Here is a 22,160-nt window from a genome sequence, read left to right as displayed (position 1 = left end):
AATTGTCCTGTCATCTCCGAAATGCATACGAAGTAGTGCCTTTACTAGACGAGCAATGTGAGGGGATGCACCATCTTGCATAAAGGCAGTGGAGTCCAAATACGCTCGTTGTTGCAAAGCAGGAATGACTTGCTGCTCAAGAAGTGCGCAATATCGGGGACTGTGATGGAACACTTTTTAGGACCTTAGGGCGGGGTTTCCTCGAAGAAACGCGTGATACCATGTCGCGCTCGCGAAAGCCCACGGTTCCTGCTGCCCAAGATCTGCCAGCCAACTTGGAGGTAGCCGTTAATTTGAGACCTCTTACCCCATTGCAACCTTGCTCTCTCATTTAGGAGGCGAAGTAAGAGCGCTCAGATCAATGATCTCCAAAATGACCGGCAGAGCTTGGGCTGCAAGAACTCTGGTCTTGGAGCAACACAACATGGTATCATGTACGTGCCAGCTTCCTTCTCCTCGAGTTGTAGAGTAGCTTCTATGCATTTTTTAGAGGAATAAACTAAATGAAGTCGTCCGAACCGGTTTAAATCAAGCATCTAAAAGATATATAATGTGGAATTTGTTAAAGAAAACGAGCAAGATCAATTTGGCATCATTTGTGTAAAAACGTTAAAAGCGGGAATGCGGTGAATAGAGAAACTTAACATACGGAGGAAACAACACTAACAGCATTGAAGAAAGTGGGGACCAGTGAGAAAAAACGTTAAATACAGGATAACGTTAAATGCGGGAGACGTTAAACAGAGGTTATATATATAACTAAAATTTGTTGCGCAACAGCGTATGCTTGTCAAGTCGAACTGTGCCGATCTCAGATATTGCTCTGTGGTGCAAGGCAGATGTTCCAGTTAAATGGTCAGCCGAACGCGGAATCCGAAAGGGTTTAGTTCCCAAGCACGTTTGGTACCCATTTTATCGACCCACTGAAGGTACAGCATGCTGAGTTGACCATGCTCAACCCGAGAATTGAACCCTAGGGTTCTGCAGCGTGGAAAGGCGAAGCGCTACCACTAAGCCACGGGGCTTCATATACATGATATATTCGTTGCCTAAGAGCAACAGTAAGACATCTAATCCCAGAAATTGCAGTAAGATAGGGGAGGGTGGCCCAAAGCGGGTAGGTTTTGGAAGAACTCTCGAAAATTTTAGTTCTTGGATTTTTATCGCAACAATTTTCGTTTTATTTCCTACCAGGGTTCTTAAACTTCAAAAAAAAAAAAGTGATTTTTTTACTATATCAGATCCCAATATTTATTTATTTTCAAATATTACAAAAACTTAAAAAACCAGCTTTGCCCCACCAGGATGCCCAAAGTGGGTAGCTTAAAAAATTGTGATTTGGTACATTTGCCGATCAAATATAAAGTTATAAATGATTAAAATAATTGACTAGATACCTGCCACTATATAAAAAAAATATATTAAAAAGTTGTACTATCCAATTTAAAGTCAACACATTTGTTTATAAAACATAAAGAAATAACTGATTAAATTAATAGACTAATTAATTGCCATCCTAGAAAATAACTTTTTTAAAAGTTATACTTATCCTATTGAAATAGAAAAACTAAGTTAGCAATGCGTCAAGAATTTATAAATAAATATGGGATTAGATCCTATACCGGCTTTGCCCAACCAACTTTGCCCGAATGCACGGTTTTTTTTTTTTCAATACTTATTACCTTACATTTAAAAAAGAAACAAACGAAATGGTCATCGTAGTTTGTAGGTGGAGGGTGTCATAATAATGTAATATTATTTACAATTAAAAAAATAAGCTGGTCTAATCATAAGTTACAAAACTTCCATTTTTTTAAAGAAATGTATCATTTTTTAAATTTTAAGCCTGGTTGTGCCATGCTGCTTCGCTGAGACTGATTAAAACACCGTGCTGTTTTGGTAAATACGACATACGTATAAATCGCCGCTTATTCAACATGGGGGAGGGGACACGAAGGCCTATTCGCTTTGGGCCGCCCATATATATATATATATATATATATATATATATATATATATATATATATATATATATACAGGGGCGGCATTTCACCATTTCATTTGGGGGGGGGGGGTCGAGTTTCTTAAATATGTATAACCCCAAAGCGAAACCAAACACACATTAGCTAACAAGAAGTTGTCATAAAATCGGTTTAGTATGAATAAAATTAGTGTTTAGAAACAATTAAAATTTTGATTCATTGACTAAAAAGTTATCATACAAAACATCTCGCTACTAAAGTTTTTATACATTTTGGAAAAGTTATAATGCATGATTTTTGGAATTCGGAAGAGCAGGGAATCGTGTTACTAATCTATCAAAGCTCAATGTCGTGCTGTTTTGCTAGTTTAGCTAAATGGAAAAGATTTTTTTTCCCTTTGTGCTTCGAAAATTTCTCTAACCTCCTGAGACATAAAAAAAATCTTTCTCTACTAGCTGAGCTGATTGTAATAGTTAAAAATAATGGAAGTAACACAAAGTTATGTATGAAAACACTTCTTATTTCTTGCTTTTCAAAATCACCCAGGCTACTTCAAAAACTGTGAGGGGCTTAAATTTTCATCATTGAATAATCTAGTCCTGTCGGCGCTCTCAGCTTCAATGAGATATCATCTGCCTCCAGCTCTGTTATTCACTATTCCAGACTTATGAGTTCATAGCAAGGACGAAACTGCAGTCTCTGGATGTGAAAACGATTATGTCGGTAAACTGCTTGTAATTTTTCTAGCCTCAAGCTAAAAATTTTACTCAGAGTTGAAACATTTTATTTTTCGTTTTCAAAATCCAATCCAAATAACCATAATCCCAGCCAACCATACAGAAAAATAATTATCATCAAATCTTGTGTTAATTTCATTCGAAACTGAATCTATTACTTTGTACAAAATATTCAAAAATCAATGTTTGACTTCACATCATCATGTGGATTTTTGTCACTTTTTTTTTTTTTTTTTTTTTTTTTTTTTTGCGTCTCTTTAAAATTGGCTCGGAGGAAGAATTTGTTTGAAAAATTTCACGATTGATTGAAATGTACATCTATAAAAAAATCTATTTTCAGCTTCAATTGTACATTGAACTGTGATAGTACGGTGCACAGAACAATTGTAGATTGAACTGTGGTAGTATGGTGCACAGATCAATTGTAGATTGAACTGTGGTTTGAATAGTCGAGTAGCGGATTGAAGATATGGATTTTAATAGAGTAAAGCATTTTTCAAAAACGTTTTTCCGATGCAAACAAATTGGATAAAAATTCAAACGAAGTCATACATGCTAAAGGGCATGAGATTTTTCACCATTGAAAGAATCGTTTTGCATTAATTCTTCCTGTCGTCAAATCACTGCTTTGCAGTTATAGAGAAATGTTTTTATCGTTTTAACTCTTGAAGATTATCTTGTGTCACTCCGCGATTGCATAATTGTAGAGCCTCATAAAAGGTATTTGGTTGATATATCTTTTTTTATTCAATAATCACATGCATTTTTAAGAAGTTTCTATGAAAACATTATAATGTATTGAGCAGCTGAAACGTGTTTCTAGCAAAAGAAAGCGATGAACACTCATTAAATAAATATATAATTAAGTAAAAGTGAATGTAAATTATCAAGGAATTTTCTTGTGAAAATCATACTGCCACACCACTTTTCACGAGCCTCTCATATTGAGCATACCATCATTACACTGGGCACACAAGTGTGAAATATTTAGCCTATATGAGGCAATGTCTTCTTTAGTTAAAATTAACCATGGTTCTCTATCAGTTTTCTATGTTCTGAAAAAGCCGAAAATACTTCATGAATTTCTAAGTCATCATCCAAATAATGAAAAACACTTTTTCTAGTCTGGGAGTGTGTCGAGTTTCATCAAATAGTTGCTGAGAACCAGCGAAATTTCCTTTAATGAACATTGATTTCCGACTTACATAAATTGAATTCACCCATTTTCTCTCATTCTGCTCAAAAAATTTGGGGGTGCAACCGCCCCCTCTTGACCCCCCTATTTGCCGTCCCTGTATATATATATATTATATAAACATGATCTGACTGATGCCGGAGCCCATACCTCCTGAGCGATAAAAAAAAATGCCTTCGCGACTAGTTCTTCCAAGATCAAGAATATTTCAGGAGCCGTAATACGCTTAATTTTCCCATAAATTCTGAGAAAAATTCCTCTGGCGTCTATTTCCCCCCCTGGCCAATTTACGAAAGAAAATTTATGTATAAAAGGGTTTACAGAGTGATTTTGGTTTTTTCTCCCTCAATTCCTACGTCACAGAGCAAAAAGTCTTGTACTCCTGATTGCAATTCTATGCAGTGTATTTTTTATTTAATAAGCATAAGAGGCAAATTGAGGCAGTGAGAAGCAAAAAGATGTTTGTGGACAGTTCCAAGTTTTGAGTACAAAGGGGTTCAAATTCCATTCCTAGATAGGCTTTCATTGAAAAGTTTTTCTGAATCATGCTGCACTTACGTGCTGTGGGGTTGCTGCCAGGTTGCATGCAACTAGATGCAGCCTGGTAAGTACATGCAGCACTTAACCTTCCTGGGCTACTAGTGTTCCCTCTTACCGCAAAAGAGAGGAAAGGTTCACCAACAATTTGTACTGATTATCTCCAAATTTCTAGTTTTACCAGTTATACCTTTTGTTTCTCACTGCCTCAAATAACGATATAATTAAGAAAAAGATAAGTTAAATTTGTGAACATAATTCTTTTGTATTTCTAACCTCCATGAAATTTCAAATAATGTTGTCTTCACTTATACTAATTAAAGTGTCACGCAAAGGGGAATATATGGGATAACTTAATGCAAGAAATGTATAGAATTGTGGAAAGCGTTTCGGTAAGATTTTATCAACTCAACTTTTAGGAGAATATTCTGAATCACTAAATTCAGATACATCCAGGTTTTATGATACATCCAAGAAACCAACTTGAATGAAATCGGATGACGAAATTCCAGAATGCTTGACCCACGCCGCAGAAACAGAAACGCCGCATAAAGAAAAACCTCTTGAAATCAATTTTCCACCCAGTTATGAATGATCAGAGATTTCCGACACTTACATTGGCCGATCGGTGGACCGGAGCATGCGCGGTGCCGCCAAGGTTGTCACTGGGGCAACAGCAGTGTGTTGTCGTTACAGCCCCCTTATTCCATCCCTTGGAAGTACCTTTCGAAGGGACAGAGATGAGCCGCTCTCCGACAGTGCTGACTTTGAAATATACCGTCCGGTGAACGCCGCCAGGAGTTTTTGTTCTAATTTCGAACGCCAGAGCGAAAGGGATCGTCTGCTGGGAGGAAGAGAACGGCCGAATCGTGGAATTCTTCCGGGGTGTTCTTCGGGTGCCAAAAAAATGCTTTGGTGAAGTGATGGGGAAACATAACAGTAAGCTCACGCGGGAAGAACTGGAGGAATTGGAAGAAATGACCAACTGTGAGTTTTTTTTCTTCACAAACCTCTTTTGATAAATTTTAAATTATTATTGAAATGTTAAAAATTCATATCAACGCACTATCAATAAAAACTGATTTTTAATGGTCGTATAGTTTTTGTTACTACTATTTAGTGTTGGATAAATGAAATTGCTCTTCAAGCTACGTATTATTAAACCACGTGAATATTCATTCATTCGTTTTTGAGATATTATCAAAATAAGCCAGTAAAAATGTTATTGAATTTTTCTTGAATTTGTATTTAATGCTGTTTGACATTAAAGTGTCGACTGAACTGATACGTTAATTTTTAACTTAAAATTTAAATTTTAAAAGATTTAACTTTTGCACTTATCCGATTGAGTCCATTATAAAATTTTATTCAATAACGATAGCTCCAAAAATTTAATGCTTCTCGTTGGAAACAAAATTAGGGGGATAAATCTATTTTAAAGTTTCTTCAGTTTAAAAGTACCTACTCCATGTGGAGAAAAGTTATAAACTGAAATTTAAAAATGGAGAGGAGCAACGTATACAATTATGTTTTCCCTTAGAGAAATGAAGTACGCATGCAATGCTGTATTTAATTGACAAATAAATATAATTGTAGAATAATAACAATGACAGTAACTTTAATAGTTAAGCAATAATTTCAATATTAAATATTGGGTGAACTTTCATAACTGATGATACTTTTTGTTTTCCATGTGCTTATTTGAAAGAAAAAAATCAGTGCATAAACTAATTGTTTATTGTCTAGATGATTATTTTAAGTAATGCAACTTAATTTAAGTAATGCAAATTAAGTTTCATTTCAAAAGCGCATTTTATATTATATTTTTTCGTACTCTATGCAACTAGCTTTGAGTTACCGCTGAAAATTGCTCAATTTTGTAACAGTTATCTGCTATTATCTGCTATCTTCATGCAAATATAATCATCGAATACATTGATCTGACGTAACAATTATCTAGATAAAATGTTTATCAGTTGTAATATTTTTTATTGATTATTTAACCACAAATTTTATAGTTGCCTCTAAAATTTATAACAAAAATATTTTTTGGTAATAATTTTTGATGCGGTGTTATTTGCTTAACGAAATACTAATAAAAAAACATTTATGGTATATTAAGAGACATTGTTCAGCGTGAGAAAGTTTTAAGATATAGAAGATTAAAACTAAGCTTCACAGAAAGTTTATGTTTTGACTCAGATAGATATTAATAGCTTCTTGCACAATATGCATTTATAGTATATGGAACCTTTTTAAAAAAAAATCTTTTGTGATCTCCCTCAATTTTATTTGTCTTAAAAACCCGAAGGCAATTTTACAAAAATTTGAGGTAAGATCGCTTATAACCTTCTTGATAGTATATTTTATCCAACTTTTTTTTTTTTTTTTTGTGGCGTCAACATTTTTGGGAGAAAAATATTATTGGAATAAAAACGATACAAAGGGGGACAAGCAATCAGTTTTGTCTAAAGCTAAACGAGCCTTCCGTTCTGTGTACCAATATCGATTTTCTAGCATCAGGTCAGTATTCTCTCACGTAGCTTAAGTCGCATATTCTCTCAAACATACCTTTTTTAAAACATTTAAAATTTCTTTTATGAGAACAAAATATTCTTCTCATCTAAAGGGAAATCAAGACTTGATGATATAAAACGTATATCAAGATCATTTTCTCAAATTGTTAAGCAGTATATTTCAGTAACTTTCAAAAACAATAATCAGCTTTCTATTGGGGACATTATAAATGCAGCAATTTGTTGTAAAACATAAGCAAACAATTTTACGAAGAAAAAATAGAAGAGCAGCAAAAAAAAAAAAAAAAAAAGATTTCTGAACGAAAAATTTTAAACCTGAACAGGCAAAAAATAAATCAACAAAATAAGTAAGAGCATTTATATACAATGCAAAAGCATCTAATGCTTTTCATTTTCTTGTTAAAAAAAATCTGGGCAAATAAAGAAATAAACAGTACGTCAAAAACAATCGTTTTTCATACAAAAATAAAATCGATTGTAGTTCTTTCTTTGGGTAACAAATGAAGCGATTAATTTTTTTCTTTTTCTTTTCTTTAGTAAAAATTTGAACTTTTAAACTTTAATATAAAATTTTATAACAGTAACAATAATAATAAACTCTGCCTAACCTAAAAAATTTTGTAAAAAAAAAAAAAACCCTTTTGCAGCTCTTTCTTTCGATAAAAAATAAAACACTTTAATATTTTCCCTCTGTTTATAATAAACCAATGAATAAAACTTTAAAAGAAAATTTTGAAATAAAAAAACCTCAGTACTCATTCATATGCACAGTTAAAACCACACTTCATTTGATTCAACTAATACATATCACTAAGTTTTTTCCTTTTGGCTCTGTGTACTGGCTTATCACTATCTGCAGCCCTAATTAATTCCTCACGGACAATCCATTCTTCCACATGCCACCTCAATGGGCGGAATAACTTTTTCATTTCAAAAATTTGACCCCCAACCATGCGAGGCACCTGGACTCTCAAAATGCGAAATCGCACTAGGATTTTAATTTAATCGAGAATACTGAGGCCAAACAGGCAGTTAAGGAATCTTTAACATGCACATAATTATAGAACATACGCACTGACGATTTTATGAATCTTGGAAAAATCTACCGATGATAGCCGGGTTTGAACCAACGGCTTTGGGCGTCCAAGAGGCCAACGCCTAACCTCTATGCCTTTCTATCAGTCGTCAATTTTAAGCCTGCGGAAAACAGCAGTTATCCTTCTATGAATAGCTTATTTTCTATTTCATTGTTAAACCAACTTCTTGATGGAGATTGATATTATGACTACGAGGATAATTATGTGCAAAAGAAATTGCAATTCAAATCCAGACCAATATTATTTTTAGTAATAAATAGAAAGCTGAATGCTCCTTTTTCTTCATTTAATTATCGGTTTGCTAATCTTTGGAAATATTGAGACTGGTTCTTCAGTCACTGGTTCTCACTTCTATTTCTTGTCAAAAGTTTTACATAATTCTGTGTGAAAACAATGTAAATTTTATTTATTTTACTTTTTTATCTCTATTGTGTGCATCTTTTTTGTTTTTGAGATGCAAGAATTTTAAGATGAAAAATTACGTTTTTACCTCGGTCATCGAACTTTATGTGAAGATAATTACACTTACTTTTTATTGATTAATTGATCATAAACAAAGACCTTGTTATAAACAATGCACAGCTTAGAACTTTTCACACCAGCAGTCTTTGTTGGGAACATTGTCTAAACAATGAAGAGTGAAGAAGTATTGAAGTTGTAGTGTTTATTATCTTAAACCAATCAATCAATTTAACGACTATACTCATAGTTCGGTAACATACTTTTACATGCTTATTTTTTTGAGATATTTTATTAGGTAATTAATATAGTAGAACTTGGTAATAATAAAAAAGAGCATGATAGTTTTTTTTACTACGTTTTACGTTAACTGTTTTGGAAAATAATGTTACTTTTGTAAGGAATAGGGATGGCTCTTTTATGATTTAAGAGTTAAACAATTGTTTGTTAGATTTAGATGTTTTGATTCAGAAAATATATGCGTCACTAAGAGCACACAAGCACTGAAGGGCAATTCTACTTTAACTAGAATTGGTTTAAACTTATAATGTTGAAATGAATCATTTCTTTTCCGTAGAAACTAAAGTTTTGAGAAGTTAGAAAACTAAATTGCTAATGCAGTGTGAGAAGAAAACTTCTTAAATTACCAAACAACGTAACGCATGTTAAAATGTGTGCAACGTAATGTTTGTAAACGTAACGGGCGTAAAGTGTAAAATGTATGTGTGTAACGTAATCTGTGTAACGTAAATTTATGTAACGTATGTTAAAATGTGCGTAAAGTAGTTAGTGTAACCACCATTTGGTGGATACACTAACTACTGATTAAATGTTCCGAATAAATAGCTATTACACCTTAAAACTAGAAAATCGCCCGTCAAGATATGACGAGTGGAAATTGCTTCTACATTTAAACGAAGCAATTGCCTGTTTGGTGATAATTTGATAGTTTAAATTTTGACCCTAACTCTAGTGGATGAGCCCTAAAGTAAAGTAGCGTTCATTGTTGACCACTTTTTTTATTCTTCATTCCCCTAAAATGACACAGTCTTACCAGTAAAACAATTAAGTTGCCGGATCCAGCTCAGCCTTGTCACAATAAAGCCTTTCCTTGCATTTTAAACATTACCAAAACATATTATCAAATTATCACGTCATGGCGTGAGTTTCATTGTTGATGACGTCAGGAGCGTTACTTGATCATTGACTATGAGGATTCGTTATATTTGATAAATTCCAACTCTGTTAAATACATGTATTTCAAAAAAAAAAAAAAAAAAAGCACAGTAAGAATGGGATTCCAGATTGTAGCCAACTAGCTATAAACGCTTAAATCGGGTTTCTTTGCAGTAGTAGTGCAGTAGCAGGCAAAACAACCACGTGAAATGAAACTTTTTTTTTAATGGAACGCAGAGTGACTAAACGTATACTATACACTTGTTTGTACAAACTACTGCAATGTAACTAATAAAAAGATTTCCTCCAAAAGATAAGATAATATAAAGATGGATGTACATTTTTACAATAAACAGGCTGTGGTGTGTTGTATAGAATTTGTACTGAAAACAATTTTCAGCAAATTCTTTATTAATTAGAAAACTTTTAAAATTATTTTTCAAAAGTATTTTCTGCATTTTTTTTTATACTTAAAACAGAGTGAAAGGAACCTTCTCCTTCACTCCTTCAAGTAGCAGATATTTTCCTCTTTTTTTAAATATAATGTACAAAATATCCGAGCCCTCGTGTTGATTTTCATATAAATTATTTAAAGTTAATCAAGTTATTTTGAAAATGTTATTCCTCTTTTTTCTGTTTCGGAATAACGTATTTTGTTAATTTTCAGAGCGTTTTGAAGTCAAATCGATCAGGTTTATTACATTCAACTTTGTTTCTGCACTTTAAATCTAAAATGTTTCCTTTTTTTAAATGAAAAAAACTATAAAAAAAAAAAAAAAAAAAAAAAAAAAAAAACTCAAGCGTAGATCTCTCGAGCAAAAGGCAGGGAAACTATTGTCTAGATTAATGGCACCTGACCTACGGTTCGCGAGCCACATCCGGCCCACAAAGCTGATCCGTGTGGCCCGTTGATTTGCTCAATTTTACAAATCTAAAAACAGGATTAATGATAATGTCACATACTTGGAGCCAAATATTCAGAAAGTGGTTTCCGAAAATCATGCATTTAATAAAATAAGCATCAAGTAATGACAGCAACAGTTATTGGTTTGAAATTTTCTTTCCTTTCCCATATTTTTCTGCGTTATTTAGAAAAGAATGAACCACTGTGAAATTAAAAATGTGTTCTAAGGGGCCATTTATTAATTACGTAAGGGTCTCGAAGAGGAGGGGGTTCGAAAAATCTCTACATACCCTTTACTTGGAGGGGGGGGGTCCAAACCCATTCTTGCGTAATATGTTTCAAGTTGATATTTTACATTAGAAATCGCGCGGTCAAGTAGCTCGGAAGGGATCCTATTTCATTTGCGTGGATTTCATTGCAAGATAAAAAAAACTCATTGGAATAAGCTATTTTTTATTTGTTTTACAAAGAATGAGTGATGTAAAATAAAATAAAAAAATTCGCACTATGTATGTCATGTTTTATTTTTAATTAGTATCGCATCATATACAAAAAAAAAAATGTTGAAAAAACATTTAGTCTAGATTCTAATTTTTTAGTAAATATTTCTTGATACGATAAGGTTTAATTTAATAACAGTGAATTGAATAACGATTCCTGTGATATAAGATTGGTGGATTCGTTATTTTATTATTTTGGAAAACGAAATGTAATCTTACGTAAGAATAGCATTTTGTTGAAAAATTTTATGCACCCTTACATGGGGGGAGGAGGGGGTTCAAAAATTGCCAAAATCATCTTTACGTAGTTAATGAATGGCCCCTAATCCGCGAGAATAGTTTTATTATGATGTCAGCCCTCGGTTAGAAAAAGGTTGGACACCACTGCTGTTAATCACTGGGATCACTTAACTCCAAACTTCCCACTTTTTGTGTGAAGCTGTAGGATTATCATACGCTTGCGTTTAGAATAAGAATACAGCGGAGTCTCGACTTACGCAAGGGAAGAGTTTCAAGACCTTTTCGGTAAGTTAAAGTTTCGCGTTGTGAAAAAGGTTATGTATACTACTTTTTGATAAATACAAACGATTGCTTTAGACAGTTGTGAATGCCCCTCAAACTGCTTTAAGCCATTCCATAGAAAAGTCAACGTTTTCCACATAAATAAATGAGTTATTACTTTTTTTTAAACCCTGTGCTACCTTTACTAATAATTAAGCTGAAAGTCTCTCCGTCTGGATGTCCGGAGGATGTCTGTATGTTTGTAGGATGTCTGGATCTCTGTGACGCGCATAGCGCCTAGACCGTTCTGCCGATTTTCATGAAATTTGGCACAAAGGTAGTTTGTAGCATAGGGGTGTGCACCTCGAAGCGATTTTTCGAAAATTCGATGTGGTTCTTTTTTTTATTCCAATTTAAAGAACAAAATTATCATGAGATGGACGAGTAAATTACGAAATTATCATAACATGGAGCCGTAACATCGGCACAAGCCAATTGGCGAGATACCAAATTATCATAACGTGGATCTGTAACATGGGTACAAGCCAACTAGTGAGAAAATTCACCATATATTATTTGTAAATGTACAGGCGAACCAAAAGACTTTTAATATTTCTATTACGGGCAAAGCCGTGCGGGTACCACTAGTTTAATATAAAATTTGTTACGAGCATAAAATCAATGATCAATGGGAGAGAAATACATAAAGTGCAACTATGTATGTATAGTACGCAATAATAGTAATGAAAATGCACCACTATTCTGCCGTGCTTAACTCAAAAGTTGTATCTGCACTTTTTTTTAATTCAAAACTGGCCACTAGGGGCTTCTTTAGCACATATTTTACATATTTACAATGTTTTGGGGTCATTTGTCAATGGAAAACAGTTTTTAAAAAAATCTGAAAAAGTTGCTGAAAAAGTTAATTAATTTGCTACGTATCTATTTCATCAGCTTAAAAAAATGATTAGGCATCATTTGTTTTTAGAAATCAACATTGAATGTTGAAAAGGTGTGCTTGACATTTTCAATCTTAGATAATTAAGAGAATATTGATCAGATGATAGAAAACCGATATTGTTTTTTGGGAAAGTAGGCTCGCTTAATTCTGGACGAAACTTCTAGTTGAAATTGCAAATGTTTTTCGTTGACCATTTTAGGTCTGTTACCCTAGCCATTAATGGGCTAAAATGCATTTATCATTCTTTGAAATGAAACTCTTTTCACTTTAGTATTTAAATTCTTCTTTTATGGTAGAAAGCACAGTACCAGATGTTTTCAAGAAAAACTTAAATTCGGTCCGTTTTACCATTATAATATCATCAGTTGCTGTTGAATAGGCGGTTAGAGTTGGCCTTGTTCCAACTTTTCTGGCTCTAAAACTCGAAATAATCGTTACGTAAGGTGATTTCAGTTCGCTTCTTAAGAAAGGAACATTTTAACGTTGGTTATACTCGTAAAGTTGTGGCTAAAATGATGCATTTTACCTCTAACAAAGTAGTGTTGAAGTTTTTCTTTCTCTGATACTTTTTCAAAACAAAAATAACGACATAAGGCATCTTTTTTTTACTTCCTTTTACAAAAAAGGAAGTATTGTATTCGCGAAAAAATTTTCACTCAAAAATCGCCCTTAATTTCCATTTTGCTCACCCCCAAATGAATGTTGAGTTTTTTTTTCGATTCGACCACATGCGGAAAAGTGCCTAAGAATGTATAGACACGCGAAATATCCATTTTGACCATCACCGAGGTAATTACAACGACTTTTCTCGTGACGTCTGTATGTATGTGCGTATGTGCGTATGTGCGTATGTGCGTATGTGCGTATGTATCTCGCATAACTCAAAAATGGTATGTCCTAGAAAGTTGAAATTTGGTACATAGACTCGTAGTGGGGTCTAGTTGTGCACCTCCTATTTTGGTTGCATTCGGGTGTTTCTAAAGGGGTCTTTTGCACCTTTTTGGGGGGAAATCATTGTTAATTTCGATGCAAACTCAAGTGGTGTTATAATTTGGCGGTCACTTGGCGATATATCGCCAGTCTTTTGGTTGCCAAGTTTTGTCGCCAACTTGGCGAAAAATTTGGCGATTTTTTTTTTTTTTAAATCTGCTTTCAATGTGGCCATTGCTAGTGATATTTAAAGAGTTAGAGAGAGAATCCCATTAAAATTGCAATAATAGGGAAATAGCATTAAATTGGTGTAAAAGGAAGTCATGTGATGCACACATCAGCTCGTTTTTTTTCATTCTTCATACTTCAGCTCTAGGTTTTTTTTCCTCTCTTTTTGCATATATAATGTTGAGTTTGGATCCGAGAAAATGCAAATACAATTCAAAATGATTAAGTTTGTGTTTCTATTTACTCTAGATAATATTTACTGGTTGTTCTCTGGTTAAGACGACCTACTAATACAAAAAAAATTATGGAAAACGGAAAGATATTTAAGTTAAAAAGAAAGCCTTTTTCTTAAAAGTTGCGTCCCCATATTCGAATTACACGTTCTGACTTGGACTTTCTTCTTATTTTTCGATGAGATGTGCGACAATTTATAATTTTAAGGCATACATGCATTCTTTTACAAACAGTGTTACAACTCTCTTATAATACAAATTACCTTGCTTAAAAAAAAAAAAATCACAGCAAACTGTGCCATAATAGAAATAAAACAAAGAAATAAGCGTGTAATCTCTTTTTTTTTTAAATATTCCGTGCTACTTCCGTTAAAAACAGAACAAGTAGTTCAAAGGGGTCATTAATAACACAGCATGCTTTATTGACACATGCATTTTAAGAATTTTCCGATACATGCCCTAGTACTTTGGAAAATGTTTTCCAGTAAAAATGGATAACAAAGGCGTTACATTTACTAAAATTTCTTTCCCAACTTCATTTCCATGTTTCGTTTTTTGCTTAAGGTCGCATTTTAAAGTTAACTTTATTTTTTAGTCTTAAATAGATATTTTCACTATTTATTTAACTTCTTTAGCGTAATAATTCCTACTCTGATATTTAGTATCAAAAACATGAAAAAACATATTTTGTTTGAATTCAAATGCTTTTAAGCAAATATAATTGAATTTCATGTGGTTAATTTTGCTTTCTGTTTAATCTTTCTCTCTTTTTTTTTTTTTTTGACGAGCTCTTAAATTAAATTACTTTTAAGCTAAAACTAAAAGCTTAATTTGAAACACTTAAAAAAAAGATAAAGTAATATGCGATTCGTATAAGTGGAATATACGATCGTTCATCAACCCCTCACTTACTCCTGTTGAAGAGCGGGTTGATTACGCCTGATAGGCAACTGCCTTCGGCTTCTGCTTGGCAATTGACAACAGACATAGATATTGGCACCTAAAGGTTTGACTCCAACTCGCTGAGGCCACTTTGTAACTGCCTTCGTCATCTGTTTACCCGCTTACTATCTGGTAATAATCCTGGCGGAAGTTCACCAAATTTGGATCAAACCTCGGTTGTCAGCCTATGAAAGACCAAGAGGTCCAAATGTATAAAGACAGATACCCATGCAGATGTATTTAAAGGCATAGATTTTAGTTTATGTCTGAAGAAAGCTTTAGAAAGATACGATCGAACTACAGTTTGGCGATATGTTGCTTAATTCAGCACCAACTCGGATGTAAACCCATAAAATGTCTGAATGATATCCGGCACATATTCTAACAGTATAGCAGCGCAGACTAAGGGGTTTTGACCAATGTCAGCACATTTTGTAGAGAACTCAGTGGCTTGATAGGTTGATGATGTGAAATACAGAGACATCTAGTTTATGACCGCATAATGCATAGGGTAATTTGATCCGTGGAAAACTTTCAGTTTCCAAAATGAAGTAAAAAAAATAAGATAAAGGAAAAAAAATATTTTTGAAAAAAATTAACTTCGGGTATTTTTATTTATCTCAAAAAATCATGACTACGAAACGACCCTTTTGGAAATGCTTTCGTCAATTCAATTTCACTTCTTACGGCTGCTTTCAGATGCTGTAATTTGGTTGATATATTCACAAAAGAGAAAAAGCATGTCTGGAGCAATTAAGACTCGTGAATTTGGCGGCTTTTTCAAGATCCAAAAACTGCAAAATCATATGAGCGGGAAATGTCGGTTGCAATAATTGCCTTGTTTAAAAATTTGTGTATCTAGTTGATCAGATCATCTTGATGAGGGAACATGTTCTCAAAATTGAGTACTACTACCGCGAGTATGATTGGTAATCTGTCATCCGTTAATTACTAGAAGGGGTAATTAACAACCCAATTCCTTAACAAAGCTTCTGCTCTGTATACTGTTGAGACTACGGGCTGTACATGGGCATCTTTTACGGTAATACGTTGTAGCACCCTTAATGATGCCATTTTGCCAACAATGATTCTCTTAATGGTAACAGGGGGGGAGGGGGGCAAATGATGCTCTTAGAAGTGCCATAGAGTGCCAGACGGAACCAAATGGCACTTTAGAAGGGCCATAAGGTGCCAAATGGGACAATTCAGTGACGCCGCTGATGCTACGACGTTTCATCTCAACAAAAGGTCCGATATGGAACCTGCAGTTTTAACAGTACGCAGGCATTTAGTATTATGATTTATAGTACTTTTTAGTCAGCAGTTTTATTGCGAACCATTTTGACCAATTGATTTTAAAACAGAAATCTTTTAAAGCGTTTACTTATGTTATTGAGTTTAGAACTATGCTACTACAGCTCATTCGGTTTCCTGTTAAAAATTCTCATCACTTTAGTTTAGCTCAAAGGAAACTCTTACTTCTTTTCAATCACTAATGCTGAAATTGGAAATTATTGAACTGAAAACAAAAAATAAACTGGGTTTCTCAAACTATTCTCTTTCAAAAATATTTACAAATTATAAAATGCAAGAACTGATTTCGGAAAAATCTATTCGCATGCAAATTGAGTAAAAATATTGGATGGAATTTGTTTTTCCTTTTCTTAATATTGCTTAACACATGACTCAAACCTAAGTAGCTCGAAGCAGTTGATTTAGTTTTTGATTTTATGCAAGGAAGCTGAAAGTCATATGTATAAAATGGATTTTCCGAAATATTCCCCTCGATTTACGGCGCAAAATAAAGAAGTTTGCTTTCAAATTATGCTAAATAAACAACTTTTTTCCCGAAAGTTAACAAATACTTTCGTTAAATTGTTTTTGCTTTTGACTTTATCTTATTAGTCGATCGCTGAAAACCGATAAATTTAAGTATGGAATAAATTTTTGCATTTATTCACACATTCTTTAATATTCCAACAAAATGCAAAATATAAGTTTCCATGTTTTTCATTCAAATTGTTTGTCACTAAACAAGTACTGCACGCCTTGAAAAATTATGAAATGGTTTTTACGATAAAGAACGGTTGACGTTTTTGTAGATATTCTACATTAACTTAGAATAAATTCAGTTACTAAAAAATTTATTTACTTTCTTTATTCACCCGTATAACGAAAAAATATATGCTTAAATATGGCATTTTGATAACATAAAACTATTTAACTTTTTCCATGGATTCTATGTCAAAAAATGCATATTTCTTTCCCATAAGCTCTTTTATAAAGTTAGCTCTTTTAGCTGTAACATTTTTTTGAAAAGTCAATAAGTGATATTTTAATACATTTTTCTTCCTTTTTTTTAAAGCACAAAAGCAATTTGTTAGGCTCTTTATTTTAATTTCAGAAAGAGTGCAATAAAATAACAGGGACGTTTAACAAAAAATCTGAACAATTATTCTCGCGTTAGACATTTAAATGTTTTATCATACAAAGAATGTTCATTCTGCGCTAGATCTTCTATGCAGTTTCAATTGCGCATTACAAACAAAACAGATCGTGTTCAATAAATACATCTTTATATATATATATTAGCCAATTCACTGATCGAGTAGTGCTCTGGACGTCATCAACAATGAAACTCGCGCCACGGCATGATAATGATCTTTTTTTTGATAATGCTTGACCATGCAGGGAAATACTTTATTTTTACAAGACTGAACTAGATCTGGTAACTTAACTGTTTTACTGGGGAGACTGTTGTTTTAGGAGAAAGAACAAGCGAAAAAGGGGTCAACAATGAACAGACTGGGGGGGGGGGGGGGGTTAACAATCTACTTGAGTTTATAGTTAATTCACTGGAGTTAGGGTTAAAACTTCAACTATCAAAATATCACCAAACAAGCAATTGCTTCATTTAAATGTAGAAGCAATTTTCTCCCGTCATACCTTGAAGGGCGATTTTCTAGGTAGACATATTTTCCCAAATTACGTGTTCTCTTCTGCTTGTAGAAAAGCATAATCTTCTCTAATTTAAGAACTGACAGTAAGATTGCTCTCAATTGATTATTTTGTGAATATATAGACAAGAAAAGAGGGTAAAAGACTTCAGATTAAAAAAGAAAAAAAAAAGAATGTCTTGACCCTTTTACAGATAGTGATAAAGCTCTGCTGACTTTTTGCTTTCTCTCTCAAAAACTACTTTTCAGATTGAATACACTAAATAAGCGTTTGATGAAAATGCTCATGTTATTGCAACTTTATTAAATTTCAATGTATCTCATACATTTAAAAGTATTTTACCCATTTTTTGGTGATTCTTAGTATTCTCACAGTTAATGCATAATCAATTTTGGGGTGAAACTCTATGAGCGCATAAAATGCAAATAAATAAAATATTCGCCTTTTTGTTATACATAAATCTTATCGTTAGTTACAGATAGACCTCATTATATTCAGTTAATGTTGTGAAATATTATTTTATATTATAAAACTGCCCTTTGGTAAATAACAGTTAGGGGAAGGTGGCCCAAAGCGGGTAGACCTTCGTATGCCCCCCCCCCCCATGGTGTGCAAGCAGAGATGCATACGTATGTCGTGTTTACATGAACAAGCCAATAACCAATTTTAACACGACCCAACTGAATTTCAATCAGTCCCAGCGAAGCAGCAGTGAAGCGGCATGGCGCAACCAGGCTTTAAAAAAAAGATACATTTCTAAAAAAAAAAATGAAGCTTCGTAACTTGTGACTAGTCGAAGACTAGCTCATTATTTTATTGGCAATAATATGACGTTACATTGACACCATCCACCACAAACTGCGATAGTCATTTCGTTTGTTTCTTTGTTAAATTTAAGGTTATAATTATCAAAATAAAAAACGTGCCTTCGGGCAAAGCGGGTAGAGGATTTAATCATATAATTATTCATAATTTCTTGAGTCGTGTGCTGACTTAGATTTTCTATTTCAATAGGATAACTTTAAAAAGTTATTTTTTAGGACGGCAATTAATTTGTTTATTAATTTAATCAGTTATTTATGTTTTATAAACAAATGTGCTGACTTTAAATTAGATACGTACATTTTTTTTGTTTTTTATAATGGCAGGTAACTAGGCAAGTATTTCAATCATTTATAATCTTATATTTGATTGGTAAATGCATCAAATCGCAATTAATTAAGCTTACCCGCTTCGGGTTCCCTGGTAGGGCAAAGCGGGTTTTTCAAACGTTTGTAAAATTTGATAAGAAATAAATATTAGGTTAGAAATAATACAAAAATCCCTTTTTATTTTGAAGTTCAAGAACCCTGCTAGGAAATAAAACCGAAATTGTTTTGATAAAATTCCAAAAACTACAATTTTCGAGCGTTCTTCGAAAACCTACCCGATTTGGGTCACCCTCCGCTATCTTCTGGGATTGGATGCCTTACTGTTGCTCTGAGGCAAAGTGATTTCATTGGTTCAGGGATTTTCATTTACTGAGGCCCTTATGGTAAATAAAAATCACTGAAAAAACACAAATGATTCAAACTTTTTTTTAAATTTCAAACACTGAAATATTCAAAAACTGCATTCTCTCCTTCCTGTTATGAAGAAGTCCCAGACCAATCACGTTATGTTTGAATTTTGCTAAAGAGTAAGTAAAAAAGTTCAAGTGCTGTCTTTTATCACCCCATTCTCCTTTATTACCGAACAGTTTGGAACTGACACTAAGCTTGAATTGAAAGGGTTTTGAGGGCGATATTTTAGAGCATCTTTTCATAACACTACTATTTATTTTCACAAGTGCCTATGAAGCTTCGTAAAATTATACTGAAAGTGCTTTCAGTACACTTTGTATATAGTGCTCGGTAAAGTTTTATGCACAAACAATTCAAAAAGTTCATTTTTGATCTTGACCTTATTTCAGATACGGAAATTAATACTTTCCGATCTCATTCTAACTAAATCAGAAATAAATCAAGTGCTGTTTCGTACCGTATTTTTTTTCAACCGGAAAACAACTATTGTCAATCGAAACTGCCCTTACAATGCCCTTGAGAATAATAATATGACTCATTACAACACAATATTGATCCGTTAGAAAAAAAAACAAAAGTGTGTTTTTGTCACTCAGATCCAAGAACTACTGCTCCGCCATTCCAGTAATTTATAGGACAAAAGAACAGAACTACGTGAGGTGCATTCACGTAGTGTGATGGACAATCGTCTGGTGACTCTGACCCTGGTGACTGGTCCATTAGAGTCATGGCTGAGTTCCAGGGAATGGCCATCATCAGGAAATTGAAAGCGCCTATTCTGATGGGAGAAATCATTATTTTTCTTCGGAAAAAGAATAAAAAGCATTTATCGGTTGGCGAGGTGAGGAGTAAATTTGGCGCGGTTTGTCTGAAAATAGTGTGATGGTGTTCATATAAATGGAAAACGGATGATTATGTTTCCACTCAAGTAGTCTCTTGGGTCGGAGGAAAATAGTGGTTATGAATTTGATTGAGAATATCAATCAAATTCAGACCTACAATTTTTTTTCACCCGAAGCTAGTAAATATTGCCATAAATGGTTTTTTTTTTGCTTGGAGAAAAAAATGCAGTAGCTTTCCGTCCAGCGGAATGTCAATTTTCGTTTCGCGTGTGTAAAAACCTTTTACAAAACAAAAATGCTGGAGAAATTAAGTGAATGTCATTTTTTTTTTCTGGCTTACGAACAGTATGAAAAGGATGATTATGACTATTGATTTATGAAAATGGTTTCTAGCACTTTGTCGCACAAAATGTAAATAGTAACCTTATGTTCCCTGCTACTTTTGAACACAAAAAAAAAAAAAAAAAATGTCAAAACTATGAGATGCGTGCTTTTATTTGTGTGCATAAAATAGAAAAAAAAATAAACGTACAAGAACAAATTGAGCATAAAAGTGCGTACTAAATCTAAGGATAATTGAGTTCTCATTCATAATAAAATAACCAGATTTCTTTTATATCATCTAGTCATTAAGTAAGTCTACTTGATAGTATTTTAAATCAAAGACATCACTTAGTATAAATTAGTATATTACAAACTGTAGCTCTGCTGTCAGTATTGAAATAAGGCGACCAGTTATATTAGGTTTAGCTCCAGATAACCATCAATTTTTTAGAAATCTAACGACTTCATTATTATTGTTTTCAAAATTTATACAAAAAAGTATTAAATTCGCAGAACTCTTCGGTTTTCGGGTTTTGACGAATTCGCGCGTTTTAAGGGATACCGAATCAATTTTTTCAAAATGTCTGCACGTATGAAAGGGAAGGATTTGCGTAATCGCTCTAATTCAAAATATAATACAGTAAATCCTGTAAAGTTGACCACCCTTGTAAATAGATCACCAGTATAAGTTGACGGCTTTTGTGTAAAGTACAGAATTAGTCCTAAATACTTTATTGTAACCTCTATAAATTGACCACCTGGGACTGACTCCCTGAAGTATCGCATCGCAAATGACCAACTTGCACAGGTTTTACTGTACAACGTTTAGAGTTGGGAATCGAACGTCATTTGGTACACATACGTATCCTAATATGAATTGGAACTGATTAGTAAATCGCTAGTAGTAGACGGAGCGCTTCAGGTGACACGCTCTTTCTACTACTGGGGAAAGATGGCGGAGAAACTTTTTTCGCGGTGGCAACATCTTGGTTGGTGGCAGAAGTTCCTCGGGGAAGATTATGAGTTTCGGATTTGGACTTGGTATTTTTTTCGCACATTTTGGACTTTACCGTTTTTTTTCGATTTAGATTATTTTTGCACATTTTGGACTTCGATTATTTGCTGCCTTTTTAGAATTTGATCATTTTCACACATTTCGGACTTTGACATTTTTTCACGAATTTTGGACTTTATGATTTTTTCTGATTTAGATTATTTTTGCACATATTGGACTTTGATCATTTTCTCACATTTCGGACATTGACATTTTTTCACGAATTTTGGACTTTATGATTTTTTTTTTTGATTTAGATTATTTTTGCATATTTTGGACTTCGATTATTTGCTGCCTTTTTAGAATTTGATCATTTTCACACATTTCGGACTTTGACATTTTTTCACGAATTTTGGACTTTATGATTTTTTCTGATTTAGATTATTTTTGCACATATTGGACTTTGATCATTTTCTCACATTTCGGACATTGACATTTTTTCACGAATTTTGGACTTTATGATTCTTTCTGATTTAGTATATTTTTGTACATATTGAACTT

Source organism: Uloborus diversus, chromosome 4 (assembly GCF_026930045.1).
Source record: "Uloborus diversus isolate 005 chromosome 4, Udiv.v.3.1, whole genome shotgun sequence".
Taxonomy (NCBI): domain Eukaryota; kingdom Metazoa; phylum Arthropoda; class Arachnida; order Araneae; family Uloboridae; genus Uloborus; species Uloborus diversus.
This window is presented reverse-complemented; position numbering follows the sequence as displayed.